Source organism: Equus caballus, chromosome 19, assembly GCF_041296265.1.
Source record: "Equus caballus isolate H_3958 breed thoroughbred chromosome 19, TB-T2T, whole genome shotgun sequence".
Lineage (NCBI taxonomy): Eukaryota > Metazoa > Chordata > Mammalia > Perissodactyla > Equidae > Equus > Equus caballus.
The window spans coordinates 8,715,527-8,732,116 of record NC_091702.1 but is presented as its reverse complement, the minus strand read 5'-3'; positions in this window follow the sequence as shown (position 1 = coordinate 8,732,116).

Sequence of the window (16,590 nt, the reverse complement as noted above, 5' to 3'; positions counted from 1 at the left end):
TTGCCAGAGCAATTTAATACAGAATAAATAATATGGCATAGCAAATGTAATTCTATAGCGAGAGACTGATGATACTGAAAAACTCAAAAGAAATGAGTATTATACGAATAGCAATATCTCTGAAAACATAGATATCACTTATATTTGGGTGGTTTTTTAACGATAGCCAGGCATATGTAATTTTTGAAAAATATTTTTATTACTCCCCTTGTCTATTTTCCTTTTTCTTTAGTTCAATTTCCTTTTCCTTACCTATCTAGTTTTTTCTGTTTCTTCATTTTGTCATTTCTTAAGTTGTTGTTGGTTAAACTTTGCTTCTAGTCTCAAAAATATAACTAGGTTTTGCAATAATATATCTTGAATCACAGGCATATGAAACAAATATTTTAACTCCTGTGTGGCTCTCAGCTTATTTTCCTCAAGAGAGGGTATGGAGAGGATAGTAGCTTCTACATCTGAAAGATCTTGCTACACAACAGATTAATTGAGCGTCCTCTTCTTTTAATATCTTTGATGTTGAATTCACCCAGGTCCAGGGACTTTGTGTTTTAGTATTAAAATATGGGTCAAGCATAACAGTTGTGATACCACTACTAATAACAAATATTTTAATAGCTTTATTGAGGTAAAATTGACATACAATAAAACAGACATAAAAAATTGGATTTGAAAATCACTTTTTTATTTCCACTGTATGATTGTGCTTTCAACATTTTGATAAAAATATTTCTCTCAAGGTAGAACATAAAAAGGTTTGTAACAGATATTTTTGATGACATCCTTGGTGGATATGGCAAACACTGTTAGTTGCCAATGCAGCCATGTTAAGAACGCTAATTCTTTTCAGATTATCAAACGGCAGTGTACACAGGGAAGTGGGATCCATCCTGAGCCCAAAAATATAGATTATGATTTGCCCAACCCCATCTATTTTTGCTTTTGTGTAGGTAGGTGACCCAGTCCTGGTCAATGAGATATGAGTCAAAGTCTTTGGGGCACTTCTGAGGAAAATATCTCCTCCTTGTCAGGTGTCTTGGGGCTACGAGGAACCAAGTCAAGCCACTGAGGATGCAGAGTGGAAAGCTGAAGGATCCAGGTCTTTAAAGACTTCTCGAGCTGCACATTAACCAAGCCTAGAGCAGGCCTGCTTCTGAACTTCTTGTTGAGTGGTGTTATAAACAGCCTCATCAGAGCCACTGTGTTGCATGACTCCGGGGAGAACTCTCCACGTCGTACAGCATGGAGGTCCTGGATCTCATTGGTTAAGCCACTGCGGTTGCAGCCAAAAGCATCCTAGTCCATAAAGTGGGGCAGATAGAGTTCCAGTATTAAGAAACTGCCTCTGTGTACCAGTTTATACCTTGCAAAAGACTATTATTAGAAAGTTTTAAATTGCAAGTAACAGAAGCCACAGTTCAGATCTAAACAATAAAAGCAATTCATTGGCTCATGTAAATGAGAAGTCCAGAGGGAGGCAGGCTTCAGGGGGTTTGAGCTAGAGTTTCTTGATGTCATCAGTACTCTGGCTTTTTTCCCGCCTCATGTTCTCAACTCTGTCTGCCCCGTGTACTGGCTCCTTCTTCAGGTTGGCTTTCTTCATGGTAGCAAAACATTTGCTCTTGTTTCAAGCCTCCCATTTCCACATCCCACCCCTCAGACTCTGATTGAGTCATTGACTTAGCCTGTGTCACCTGCTCTATCTTAGGGGCTGAGGATAGAAACAGTATTCCGAGAACCTCATGGGTCCCTAAAAGGAAAGTGGAGGTTAGAAAGGAGAAATGAAATACTAGGACCCAATCATGAAGCGTCCACTGCATGGATGAGGGTTATAATACAAAGGGACTTTTTAAAAATGTGTTTGGAATTTATTTATATTCTACTTATTCTCAAAAGAATGTGAGATAGAGAGAGCCAATAATGCTAGGCCCATGGATTACGAATAAAGCACGAGGTTTGGTGAGCTCTTGGGGAACTGAGAATAGACTTAGTTGTCCGTGAGCCTCTGCTAAGTCCTAGTTTGAACATTTGTGAGATAGAACTTCTGTTTATTTCTAGAACTGGAAGTCAAGGCAATCAATAGTGATGAAGCAGCTGCTTCAGGAGAAATGTCAAACTCTATGCTCTTTAAAAATGTTAATGTAAAGTTTTAAAATCTGTGAACTCTTTTCAACACCTTCACTTTTCTGAAATCCAAAATTATGAGTATAAAAAAAGAACACAGTGCAACTCAGTCAAATCCATAGACACTTACTGGCACAGCTGCCATTTGCATCAGAAAATGAAGCAGAACTGGCCGGATGCACAACTAGGTCTTTGCAGAGGCACCTGCAATCCACAGCCTGTGTCTGCACAGCTTCCCGGCACACGGTCCTCGGTGGTAAGCCGTGGTCATCAAGAGCCTGGCCTAGGTCCTCACCATCCTGCAAAGCTTAAATTCATTTCACACCTGCTTTTGAAACTGGAAATACTGCCAACTTATTTTCTCAGATTGATTTGGCAAAAATTCCAGCATACAGTACAAAATTATAGATCAGACTAAATGCAGTTCTCAAATTCATTGGACATCTGGAATTAGTAAAAAATGTGATATCTCCTTCAGAAAGGACCCTGATGCCCTCAAAGGACCAGGGCAGCACAGACTAGGAAGGAGAAGCTGTGCTCCCAGGATTGGCCGGCCCGGGGCCGTCTCCCCTCAGGAACATTCCTAGACAGGTAATGCTCTCCAAGCCCAAAACTATAACAACTTTGCTACTGTCTCTCAGAAAACCATTCTACAAGCTAACTACCTTTGGTATGAAAATATATTCCCGGGCTGAACTGCAAGGGTGATGTTGAAAACTCAGTGCGGTGCAATGTGTGTAGAAACAAGCTGCTCAGGAGGGGCAGGAAAGAGGCGGCCAAGGATTGTGCTTTACTAGTGGTGTGGGATGGTTGTTCAAGCAATTAACCTTTTGGGTTTTTTTCTTCGAGTTTTAGAAAAGACAATTTGAGCACTTTAAATAACCACGGCAGTGCTATGTTCACACTGTAAGTAGGAAGTACAAACAATGGAAACATAGACATTTCCCTGACCATTAATTCCAGTTTTCTCTTTCATGTTCTAGAAAGACCGTATAAGGTAGTGGTTAAGAGCTTGCATCCAGACTTGACTGCCTGAATCCCAGCTCTGCCACTGGTTAACAAGGTGATCTTGGGTAGATTACAAGCTTTCCATGCCTGGGCTTCTTTATCTGTAACCTGGGGATCACTGTCTGTATCACAGGGCTGTTAAAAGACTTAGCGAACTAACATAGGTAGACCATTTAAAGCAGTAAGCACCATTTAAGCATTAGTTATAATTATTTGTGAGCTTTCACATACATTTACTGAAGGAAGTTTTATTGGAATCTCGAGATGACTAAATCAATATGTACTTCCATACTATGTTTTTGCAGACCAAAGTATCTGCTTTAAAAGGTCATTTATCTATCTCATTAAAAGACGAGTAGCACTATTAGTTAAAAGTAATGTAGACTATTATATTAGAAGTAGTCTTTGTTCTGTGCAAACATCCCAAAATGTACATTATTTTAAGGTTCTACAATTTATTTAACAAATATTTATTGAGCACCTACCCTGTGTAAGGCATTGTTCTAGAATGGGGTTGATGGGTATGTGTGTGTATGTTTGTGCAAAATCCTTCCTTACATGGAGCTTTGTATCCTTTCAAGAGGACATGGACAGTAAAGAAACAAATAGATGATATGTCAGGTGGTGACAAGTTCTATGAAGAAATATAAAGCAGAGTCAGGGTAGAGACTGATGGAGAGTGGCGCCCATAAGGAAGGTCTCTCTGATAAGGTCACACTTGAGAAATGACCTGAAGAAGTGAGTGAATCAGCCATGTAAATATTTGAGAAAAGGGGTTTCCAGGAAGAAGGTACAGCAAGTGCAAAGGCCCTGAGGTGGGAGAGTGCTTGTTATATGTAAGGAATGGCAATGTGGAATTCAAACCTAGGAAGTCTGTCTCCAGAACCTGCATTCCATAGTCCCACATTATCTTCTGCACTTTCCTCCATAAACTCTCTGCTTCAGACAGGAAGATTATGTGAAAAAATGGTCATCTGAGTTAAATATAAGTTATATAATCTTACATTTATGTGTTCCATTGACTTATACATGAATTCCAAAGAATCAGCATGAACAACAAATTTAACTTTTCCTTTTCAAAAGTAGCTCAGAGTAGGAAGCAAAATACATTAAATTCAGAGCAGCAACGAGGACATTCTGAAATGTTCCTTAGCCTAGAAAGACCCTTGGTGTAGGGTTTTTGTGAAAATTTTGCATGTCTAAGTCTTTTTCTGGGGCAAGTGCTGGGTCCCTGAACCCAGTAAAACTTGAGAATAACCACGTCAGTGAACAGTGTTTCAGAACTCAGAAATATTTTTGTTTTTTTAAAAAAATCACAAAGGAACAAAACAGTAACAGAAAAATAGACGTTTTTGATTATCTTAATTTGAAAATTGAAATATAAAGGAAAACAATTGCTTTTATTTATTCATTTTTAAGGTTTTGTGGATAGGGCACCATTTAGAAAATTACTAATTAGCGGAATCAAAGCCGAGGAGTTAAGTCTGGAAGAGTTTATTTTGAGGGCAACTTGTAAACAGTAGCAGGTGACTTCACAGAAAAGCAGCCACCTGGCTAGAGGACGATTTGGAGGAACACGCACAACTGAGTATTATAAGCTTTCTATTTCGGAGGCAGAGCCAGAAATTCTGGGTAAAGAGAATCTAATTCAGTGGTTCTAAACTAAGAAAGTGTGTTATTCTGGGTCTGCTGAGAATCAGCCTCCAAGATGGGATTAGAAGGCAAAGGATTTTATTAGGGGAAACATCTGTGTGAGAGAAAACGGGGAGAAAGGCAGACGAGCTGGGGGCCCGTCCAACTGCTGCGGGTCTGACTGAGGGAAGGAGCCGGGAGGAAGGCTGGGCAGCCGTCCCAGGGCGCCCACAGCCTGAGGGAGCTTCAGCGCGGCCGCCAGAGTCCCGGAGCCGCGTCCCGCGCTGGAGCAGGCCTGTCTCCAGGCCCGGCCCGTCGTGGTGCCCGGCGTCCCTGCAGCCCTCGCTCGTTGGCTGGGACCAGCCTCCCCGCAAGCCCGGCGATGGAGCTCAGCGCGGGGCCCTCCGTCAGTTGCGCCGCGGGTGACGGCGGAGAGGCGCGGTCTCGTGGCCACAGAGGAGGTAACTGGATCACCCGCGGAGCCCCTCCGCCAACTCGAGATGTCCTCACGCCGTGGGCCCTGCGGCCTCGGGGGGAAGCGCTGCCGGGCAGCCGGCAGCTAGTGAGGGTGGGACACGTCCTTCACGTGTTCCGCATTGGTACAAGGGTTTGAGACCATGGGAAAAAGAAAAATATCTCCTGTTTTGATGTTTATTTTATGAATGCATTGTTGGGAAAGATCTTTCATAAATGGCTTACTAAGGATTTGTTACAACGTTACTCAGTAGCTGATAAATTGCTGTGTCTTCATCTCTGATTTATTGTAAAAGTTCATGGGACAAAGTTGTTTGGTAAACAGTTCCCGTGGTCATGTGAGCGTGGTTCCAGGGACGTTTCAGGAAAAGACAAGTTTAGATGTCCGCTAGTGAAGGGTAGCTCAATAAAGAGGGTGCTGTGACTACACTGCGGGGAGCGTGGGAAGCACACCCACGCCCCGCCCCCAGCCACGCCCCCTCCGCCCTCAGCTCTGCTCCTCGCTGACAGCTCCTCGCAGGCTCTTCAGTGAAGCACTTGCCACCTACTAAGGTGCACGTGGATGGTGTCTTTTTCCAGAATGAGATCTGACCTAGAATATAGCATTTGCTTATAAATAGGCGTCTCCCTCTGAACATGAGTACGCCAGTCCTGAAAATCCAGTGTTAAATGCCACAAACACAACCGGTCCTATTTGCCATTGTTTTGAAAGGGAAAAACTGTAACGGCTACGGGTCAATGCTTAAGCTTTTCCTAAAATGCAACACTACACAGTGAAAAGCCCAAATGTAATAAACAATGTTCATGTTAAAATGTAAATGTCTCAAATTGTGACTTTCGGATCACCAAAAAATTAACAGGCTTATTCTTGTATTAATGATTGCTTCGTATGCAGCAATGTGAACAGTTTGCACGTCCTATGTTGCTGTGATGGTTCATTTTATGTGTCAATTTGACTGGCCCAAGGGATACCCAGACAGCAGGTAAAACATTGTTTCTGGGTGTGTCTGCAAGGGTGTTCCTGAAGAAATTAGCTTTTGCTTGAGTAGACTACGTAAAGTGATGGCCCTCACTAATGTGTGTGGGCACCATCCAATCCACTGAGGGCCCCAAAGGCACAAAACGGTGGAGGAATGATGAATGCCCTCTCTCTCTTCTTTTTTTTCTCTGAGGAATATTAGCCCTGAGCTAACATCTGCCGCCAATCCTCCTCTTTTTGCTGAGGAAGACTGGCCCTGAGCTAAGACCTGTGCCCGTCTTCCTCTATTTTATATGTAGGACGCCTGTCACAGCATGGCGCGATGAGCAGTGCGTAGGTCCGAGCCTGGGATCTGACCCAGAGAACCCCAGGCGCCAAAGCCGAGAGGGCGAACTTGACCCCTGCAGCAGCCACCGGGCCGTCCCCCACCCCCCTTCTTGAGCGAGGATGTCCATCTTCTGCCCTCAGCTCAGAGCTCCTGGTTCTCGGCCTTCAGACTCCGGGCATGACACTGGCCGACTGGGCTGGTCCCAGGCCTCAGGCCTCAGGCTGAAGGACACCACCGGCTCTGCTGGCTCTCTGGCTCTCCAGCTTGCAGATGGCAGGTGGTGGGACGACTCAGCCTCTGGAAGTGCGTGAGCCAGTTCCTGCAGTAGATCTCCTCTACTCCCTTCACGTGTTGGTTCTTCCGGTTCCGCTTCTCTGGAGAGCCTGACTCACGCAGCAGCGGACCCTGTCTGTGGCCCGGGCCTTTCCTGCAGCTGCTGAGTTCCGGCTGCCAGCACCTGAGACTCCGCCTGAGGGCTTCACAGTCCACTGAGCTCACAGTCCCCGGACTAGGACTTTGTCACAGGGTCGAAATGTCTCCAATAACGCCCCCTGGGAGCAGTTCTCACCCAATGACTGACAGAGTGGGTGGCTAAAGACCACTGCTCCCTCTCTCCTGGTGGAGTAACTCTGAGGCATGTGTCCAACACTGACTACCTTACCGGTGTTTCCCAGATCCTTAACCAAATAAGATATTTAAACTCGGATCCTTGTCTCTATTTTCTGCTTTTGAGGAAACTAAACCAAATATTTAACCACAAACTTTATGCACTGTGGATGACTATGATGTTTTGATCTCTTTCTTAGCTCCAGCAACGTCCCAGATGGACATCCCCTTCATTGACACTCAGCACACTTTTCAAAATATCTATGTGTGATTCTACCAATTTTATTTAGAATATAAATCATGACTTTTCTCCTTCTTCCTTTTGTTTAAAATGTTGTATTAAGTTTTCAGGATAGAAATATAAATCGTTCTATATAAATATTGCTGAAAACATTATTTCAAGAGATATGACATTGTATGGAATTGAGCATTAAAAATCAAGAAGTATCAAAAAGTGGAAACAAACAAAATGTCTATCAGCTGATCAAAGGATAAACAAAATGTGTTATATATGAACAGTGGAATCTTAGACAGCCATGAAAAGGAATGAAATACTGATACATGTTACAACACAGATAGTCCTTGAAAATATGCTAAGTGAAAGAAGCCACATGCCAAAGGCTACACATTGTATGACTCCATTTATATGGAATGTCCAGAATAGGCAAACAAAGAGACAGAAATAGATTAGATTAGTGGTTCACAGGCCTGGAGGAAGGGCCAATGAGGCTGACTGCTAACGTATATGGGGTTTCTCTTGGGATGACAAAAATGTTCTGGAAATAGATAGTGGTAATGATTGCACAACCTTGTAAATATATTAAAAACCACTGAAATCAAGAGGCATCCTCCCAGGGAAGATGTTTTGTGGGACATACCTGTCCTGCCTTGCAAGGATCTCTACTTATTTTCTAGTGGAGTAAGTGCTAGACTTAGTTATGAACCTTCCCACTTTTCCTCTAAGATGCCTTTCTGCTCAATGCTACCGATGGCCCTCTGGGAAGGTTGCTTGCCATGGACCTTGTTCTTACGGCTTAGAGAGAAGGTCTGGATCATTTTTGGAGGGAGGCTCTCAACAAGCTCACCTCGGAAGTAGGGCTTACAGCACTCCGCCAGGGTGCCAGCTGGGCTCTCTGCAGCAGTTGCTCCCAGTCCCTTGTGCTCACAGAACAACTCATTAGCACCTCACCTCAGGCCTCACCCCGTATCCCTCTCATCTGCTCCCTTGGGGCCTCACGGTCACGACTGAGGCATGACACACCTCAGGACCTGCCTAGCATTCCTGACACGTGCTGGTTTGACCAGGCAAGTCCTGAGGCTGCAGGTAGGCAGGCAGGAGTGTCCCTGGGTCTTGCCCTCATCTTGCTGGCTCTCCCTCGACCTATAGCTCACTCAGAGGAAGGCCCTTCTGCTGACAAAGGCTTTGGTGTGTCCAACAGCTGCCCAGAGGGCCAGGAAACAATTAGGAAGAATGCAGAAGTGAGTGCCCCTTGGGGCTAACTTTGACCACTGAGAGAGAGTAAATGTGAAGAAGCAGAAAAATGAATACTTCTCCTTTCTCCCTGCCCTCCCTCCCACGAACTGTTCTGAGAAGTAAGGTTCCCATACAGCTGCTTGAGAGCCGAATGGCGTGACTGAGCACGCCTTCCCCTTGCTCTTGCTTCCTGGTATCGCGTTTGCACATTAGTTGTGCCTCAGGCTCTGTTTTCTAGAGGACCTGGGGTAAGACAGTATATCATTTTCTCTTACAAAGAAGCATCACATGCTGAGAGCAGAGACTAACACACACAGGGGGAAAGTGTTGGTGCCAAGTAGAGCAGGTCATCAAGACACAATACATCAATCTGGACAAACAAGACTCTCGAGTTTACTTCCTTGCTGCTAGACAGAACCACCACTTGATTTTATGTGGTATGCAAATTTACATTTTTTAAAGAAAATTAAAACTTTATACCACAGCCAGCTTGCTAAATTAAAATATCCTCTTGTAAATCAGCATTTTAACCTATGTACCACAAGCACACAAGCAATAAGCATAACATAAAATTAAATTAAACACACTAGCAAACATCCAGCTAAGTGAGTTTTGTCCTTAAAAATATTTACTCTTGGGGCCCGGCCCGGTGGCGCATGGTTTAAGTTCGTGTGCTCCCCTTTGGAAGCCTGGCATTTGCCGGTTCGAATCCGGGGAGCTGATCTACACACAGCTTGTCAAGCCATGCTGCGGCAGGCATCCCACATAGAAAATAGAGGGAGATGGGCACAGATGTTAGCTCAGGGCCACTCTTCCTCAGCAAAAAGGGGAGGATTGGCAGCAGGCGTTAGCTCAGGGCTAATCTTCATCACCAAAATAGAGAGAGATATTTACTCTTGGAGGCTAATAACTTCAAAATTCGTGCAACTATTCAAAACAGTTTGGGAACTAGTGGGTGAGTTTGATGTATGGGCACCTCACATGGGCCATCAGGACAGCCAGCCCCTCCCAGTCAGCACCTTTTTTAGGTACTGCCTGAAGACCCTTGGAGTAAGACTGACCAGGTCAGGGCTTCCCAAACTTTTACAGCTGTGCCCCCTGTAGCTACTCTCTTCAGTGTGTGTCTCAGGCATGGATCCTTCCACGACACTGGAGACAAGAAATACTGCATTTCTTGAACATCCTAAATTAAATGCGATTTCAGCTTTCCACTCAACAAGGCTGGTAATAGATGGAATGTTGGTCATCCTTCTAGCCCCTTCCCTTTTCCTGCGACACATCCAGGAATACTTTATCGAGTAGACCCTAGAGTCAGAGTGCCAGGACCCATGAGCTTTTCAGGGCCTATGAGAATCTCTTAGACCTGAAGATGAGAAAAGGCCACTCATTTCAAAAAAACTAGCCAAATCACAATTAATCGATGCTTAATTAAACTTTGGAAAATGTTCTATTGTTGCCTATTTATTAGTAATTAAATTTAGTATTAAAAAACTGCCACAGGGACTGGCCCGGTGTCAGAGCCATTGGGTTTGTGTGCTCCGCCTTGGAGGCCCGAGGTTCACATCCCGGGTGCAGACCTAGGACCGATGTCAAGCCACGCTGCGGCAGGCGTCCCACATATAAAATAGAGGGGGATTGACACAGATGTTAGCTCAGGGCCAATCTTTCTCAAAAAAACAACAAGACAAACTGTCAAATTTGAAAACAGTTCAAAAAAATTTTTAGGGGCCAGCCCTGTGGCCGAGTGGTTAAGTTCACACAGTCTGCTTCGGTGGCCCAGGGTTTCACCAGTTCGAATCCTGGGCGTGGACATGGCACCACTCATCAGGCCATGCTGAGGCGGCATCCCACATGCCACAACTAGAAGGACCCACAACTAAATATACACAACTATGTACCGGGGGGCTTTGGGGAGAAAAAGAGAAAATAAAAAAACTTAAAAAAACAAATTTTTACAATACACACAATATTTTCCTCAGAAATTAGAGCCAAACATAAATTAAATGAGTTAGGCATAGAAAAATCTTGGAAGCAAAATTATGAAAACTCAAAAAAATGTTTTGGACAAAAATTTTATTTAATGTGGGACACAGGTGCATTTCAGTACCTTTTATATGATGTAAGATGGGGTCTCTGAAAGTGCGTGCTTGGGGATTATGACTGTTGTAGAGCAGCGCTGTCAACCAGGGTCTTAAGGAACCCCGAATGCAAGAGAAGCAGGGCTTGCTCACCCGGCTTTGGGCCCAGGTCAGCTCACTCTTGGCTGCACCCTGAGGCAGCAGACGATCCTGACGTGGCATCCACTCCCTCTGTCCCCAGCTTGGACCTCTGAGCCTGGCCTGGGCTCCCAAGGTCATGAACCTGGTGCTCCATCCTCAGGAATTCACACAGCAGCCCCCGCCCCAGGGTGCTAGGGTCCTACCCCTTGGTGCTCCACCTCTCTGAAAACTCTCTGTCCCACCCCCATTCCAGGCCCCTTCTCTCCACAGGCACAGACCTTCCAAACCACCGCCGGGGTGGTCTGTGGAATAAGCTCCCAGCACTGAAGAGCTGTCAGTGCCCTCCTGTGTGAGGGACCCAGAGGCCCAGAGCCCGAGGTCTGGAGGCTCTTCCTCCCCAAGAGAGGAGGAGGGAAGTTACCTTTTCACTTTGTTGTTTTGTTCTCAAGGCTACAAGAGCAAAACATAAAAAACAATTCTTTGTAAAAGGATCTACTTCTTTTTAACTCAACCTGTTACATTCACATTTCATTTAAAAAGGGAGCTTGAACAATATGCTTGGTCAAACTACATCTCCCTCTTCCTCGGATCTAATTCTCATAAGTGTTCTTTTCTCTCCTCCTTGCCCTCATCCCCGGTGAGAATTATCTGTGTGAATGACGAGGAGGCTTTATTGTTCAGTATCTGTAACTCTTTGGGACTGTGAAGATTGATAAGGGAAACCCTCATTGAAAATGGAGTCAGGAGGCCAGAAGGGTGAGCCCCCAGGAACACCACTGGACCTAAATTACAGGAAAGATAGTCAATTACAGAGCCCAACGGAAGTCGTTAAAAGGAAAGACTCGTTAATTACAGGAAGAAATGTGCCTTGTATCCAAAACAGAAATTGGCTACCCCAACAACACTCAGCATGAGAAACCATCGTTGAATGCTTGCTTTTCTCCAATGGACTTTCCTGCAAAACAACCCCTCCCAAATTTCTCCTTTTTCTTTATAAAATAACGTCCCTCTCCCTTGTTCATTGGATTTGCTGTGATTCCCACAGCATGCATAACCTGAATTGCTAGTCTTTGGCTATTCCCAAGTAAACTTGTTTTGAAGGTAAAATAATTGGCTGTTTTATTTTTAAGGTCAACAGGATGAATCTCAAATAAAAATGTGCTCCCCTCTTAAGCTACCAAACCACAGGATTTTTCTGTTGTAAGGTTCAGGATATTTTAAAATTAGATTCAGGCACATAATCACTGCAATCAGGTCTTTTCTTCAACTTCCAACTGGGTCTCACCCAGCAAGCACACTTACTTTATGTCTGCTCACAACTTCTCCGCCCAGAAGTGTACCCAGGATTTCAGCATGTGTCCTAAATGCAGTCACTTCACGTTGTGGCTGTCCCAACCTCTGAGACCTACTGTTTCTTAATGTCATTCTAGATACTCTGGCACTAAAGTCGCATTGGTTTGCGCTCACCTTCCCTAGGACTGTGACTGTGGGGCCACCAAGTCCAGCTGTGATGAGCCCGTTTCAAAGGACGACTGGGGAAAAGAGGCACCTGACACTATTGATTCCTAAATGAACGTTGATAAGGCTGACTCTTCTTTCAAAAAGGACTCCAAATCAGCTTATTAGTGGCAAAAGCTGAAGTCACCAGCAGCAAATCTACGTTTTATTTTTATTATTCTGGTAAAAAACATACAATTTACCAGCTTAACTATTTTTAAGCGTTCAGTTCATTAGGTTGAGAATGTTTACATTGTTGTGCAACGAATCTCCAGAACTTTTCCACCTTGCAAAGTTGACACACTATACCCATTAAAGAACAACTCCCCATTAACCCCTCCCACAGCCCCTGACAATCACCATTCTACTTTATGTTTCTAGGAATTTGACTACTCGAGATACCGCATAGTGTAAGTGGAATCATACAGTGTTTGTCTTTCTGTGACTGGCTTATTCCACTTAGTGTAACGTCCTCCAGGTTCATCCATGTCGCAGCATGTGACAGTATTTCCTTTCTTTTTAAAGCTGAATAATATCCCATCGTGTTATGTATAGACCACATTTTATTTGTCCCTTCATTCGTCAATGGACATGCGGGTTGCTTCCACCTCTTGGCTCTGGTCAATAGTGCTGCTATGAACATGGGTGTGCAAATACAATGTGTAAGTTCTGAGGAAACGTTTCCTATTACCATGATGGATTTGAGTAGATTTAATCACATTCTAGTAACCGGATTCCGATCTTGCTACTGTTCCCCTTTCGAAAACTGCCAGCCTCTCTGTATGACCAATGAAGTAATATAAACTTATTATTCAAAGCTCTTCGAAATACAGTGCCATGGGACCAATCCTGCTTTCCCTCCTGCTAGTCCTCTAAGCTTTCCTCTTTTTGAAACACAGTGAGCAAACAGAATGAGTGCCATTCCTTCCTTCTGGAAGTCTATACCCCCAGTCCTACCCCCCTTTTTCTGCACGTCCAAACCCTGCCATCCCAAATGCCCCATCCCCCCTTCACGAGGCCTTCCTGATCCCTCTAACCAGGTACGATTGCCTCCTCCTCAGAATCCTCATAAGGTCTTCTGTCAGGCAGGGTCTTATCATACCCTGCTCTGTATTTATGAGTTGCCTATAAACTTATTGTATCTATTCACGCCCTTCAACTAATAGTAATTCACTTCTATTGGGTGCTTACTATGTACCAGGCACTCTTCTAAGCGCTTCATGTATATTAGCTCCTGTAATCCTTAAAATGACCTATAGATTAGGTGTGATAAGTATATCTATTTTACTGATGAGAAAATCGAGGTACAAAAAGGTTAAATAACTTGAGTGGTGGAGATGGGCTTGTGATTTGGGGTGGACGTGACAAGAGATCAACATGGTGGAAGTAGTGAACTCTGGAAAAGGGAGGGCCAACCCGAGAATGGCAATTCCTTCCATTATAGAAGGGCCCTCAGCCCCTTAAGCATGACTTTACAATCAGCAAGTTCACCACAGGAATTAATACTGTACGCGTATGCTTTTGTTAATGACATTTGTCTATTTGTAGTATATTTATGATTGGTTCTTCTCACTACAGGCTCCATGAAGATAGGCATTGTGTCAGTTTTCCAGGTTCCTGGTGCCGAATAAATGACAAAGTTATAAATAGAGGAATGAGTAAATGAATGAGTTATACTCTACATTGTCTTGGGGGTGGTGGGAAAAATAGCTGGAGAAAAGTACCCTGGGTGCATTGCAGATTCTGCTGTGCATGGAGGAATAAAAAGCTTACTTGCCCATTCTAAGCATGACATAAACAGCACAAATTTTGAAGGAAAAGATAGAATTCGCCTTATAAAAAGAAAATATAAACAACAAAAATGAAATCAAATAAAGCTCCTTATATTTCAAAGCATTGTAAACAATAGAAAGGTAAATGACAAGATGGGAAATATCTTTACAACTGGAATGATAGCCTTAATATATTAAAAACCTTTTACACTGTAGAAGTAAAGACAAATATCTTAGTAGAAAAATGGACACAGGACACTCATTTTGAAAAGATGTTTGCTCTTGCAAAGAATTTCCCTTTGTAATGAAAATATAATCTTAAGAGAAGATGAGCAAAGATGTAAAAAAAAAAAAAGTAAAAGCATCTGAATGGCCTTTGATGTTTTCCATCTGTTAGTAAAATCAATTTTCAACTAACCAATGGGTGAGCTATTCTTTGACTTCTTTTTTTTTTATTGTTATCTGGGATTCAAAGGCACATTAATGTGTTTCATTTATCACCAGCAATAGTAGAGAAAATTGGAGTTGGGCTGAAATGATGATTTCAGAATAACTTCATTCATTCATGAACAGACATTTACAGTATGCCTACTGTGTGCAAGGCAGTGTGTTAGGTGGTGGAGTTACCATGGAGGACAAAACAGACACATTCCTGCCCTCATGGAGCATATAAATCATAGTGAGAGTGGGGGGAAACAGATGTTAATTTGTAAAAACTCACAAAAAATATGTGTTTACAACTTTGATGAGCACTCTGAAGTAAAAGAACACGTTGCCATGAGGCGGGGCAAGAGGCAGCTGACTCAGGTTGCAGAGTCAGGAAGGCTCTAGGAAAGGATGTGTGACCTGAGGCCTGAGGCACACCAGTTAGGAGTGTGGGTGGGAGAGTGGGCCTGGGAAGGCCAGCGTTCCAGCTAAACGGAACTGCAGGAAGAAAGGCCCGAGGCAAGCGGGAGCTTGATGCTTTACAGGAAGTGTGAGGAGGCAAATGTGGCTGAAGTGGGTGGGCTGAGGGAGCAGGGGGTGTGGAATAAGGCTGAGAAGGAGAGGAAGGCCATAGCTAAGACTTTTGTCTTTATTCTAAGAGCAATGAGAAGTCATTTAAGGGTTTTAAGCAGGATTATTCAACTATTCACGATGTTTCATATTATAAATTAGCTAGAATGTTGATGTGTGTTAATTAGGATAAAAAAATTTAGGTGATGATTTAGATTAAGATTATAATTTAGGAAGCTTGTTTGAAGATTCTCCTAGAGAAGCCTAGGGCAATCAGATGCAAGATTCTTAGGATAAGTTGGGTTTATGTAAACACTTGGTGCAATGGTATAAAAATTTTATTCGGAAAACAACTATCCTTGATCTATCTCTGTAATTATTTATTTATTTTGAGGAAGATTAGACCTGAGCTAACATCTGCCGCCAATCCTCCTCTTTTTGCTGAGGAAGACTGGCCGCGCCGGCCACGCTGGGAGGCTCCCTGTCCCTCCGGGGAACGGCAGCGCCCAGGGGAGCCTCCGGGCCGGAGTCCCCTGCTCGCGGGCGGCAGCTCGCAGAGGCAGCCCCTCCTCGGCCTCCGGGGGCGAGAATCTTAGCGACCTCCAGGCGCCCCAGTCCTCACTTGCTGTCCTCCTCCAGAGGGTCTTGGCCCGTCGCGAGGAGGCTGCGAGGCCCCGATCCTCCTCGCCTCGGGGGATCCGGGCAGGCCCCCGCCACCGAACCCCAGCGGCCGGCCCGCTCCGCCCCGCTTTCCGAGGCGGCAGACGTGCGTCCCTTCTCGCTTGCCTTATGCGGGCGACGCGGGGACGGCGCTACCGCGCGGCCTGCCGGAGGGGGGCGCTCACGGCCGGGCCTCTGCTTTCCAGCCGGCGGCCGCGGCTCCCGGGCAAGGAGCGTGACGACGACCAGGGTCAGTGTCGTGTTGTCCCGGGAGCCCGCGCGGGAGGAGGAACCAGCGTCCGCTCGAGCTCGGTCGTGGACGCGCCCCTCGCCTCGCCCTCGCTTCGCTGGGCCGCCCGGAGCTGCGTGTGCGCCGGCCGCCGCCGAGGCTCCCTGGCCTCTGACAGCTCGCCCCGAGCCCCGGGGCCTCGAGTCCCGGGTCCGGGGGCGGGGCGAGCGCGCGGGGGGCGGGGCGAGCGCGGGGGGCGGGGCGAGCGCGGGGGCGGGGCGAGCGAGAGCCAGGCCGAGGAGCGGGCGCGCGGGCGACGCCGAGCCGAGTCAAGCCGAGCGGAGCGCGAGCTGCCGGGAGAAGCACGCAGAGCCGCCGGCCGCCTGCGGCTCCGCGTCCATCGTGCTGCGTCGCCGGGCTCCGCGGACCCCGCCTCTGCCCAGGCTCCCGCAAAACTTTTTTTCTCGGGGGACCGGCGTCTGAAGGGGTCGGCGGGCTCGCGGCTCAGCGCTCCCTTACAGCGGCGGCCGAGGGGACTCGCCTCGCTCCCCGCCGGCTCTCGCGCCCCGCGCCGCCTCACCTGCTGACCGCTCCG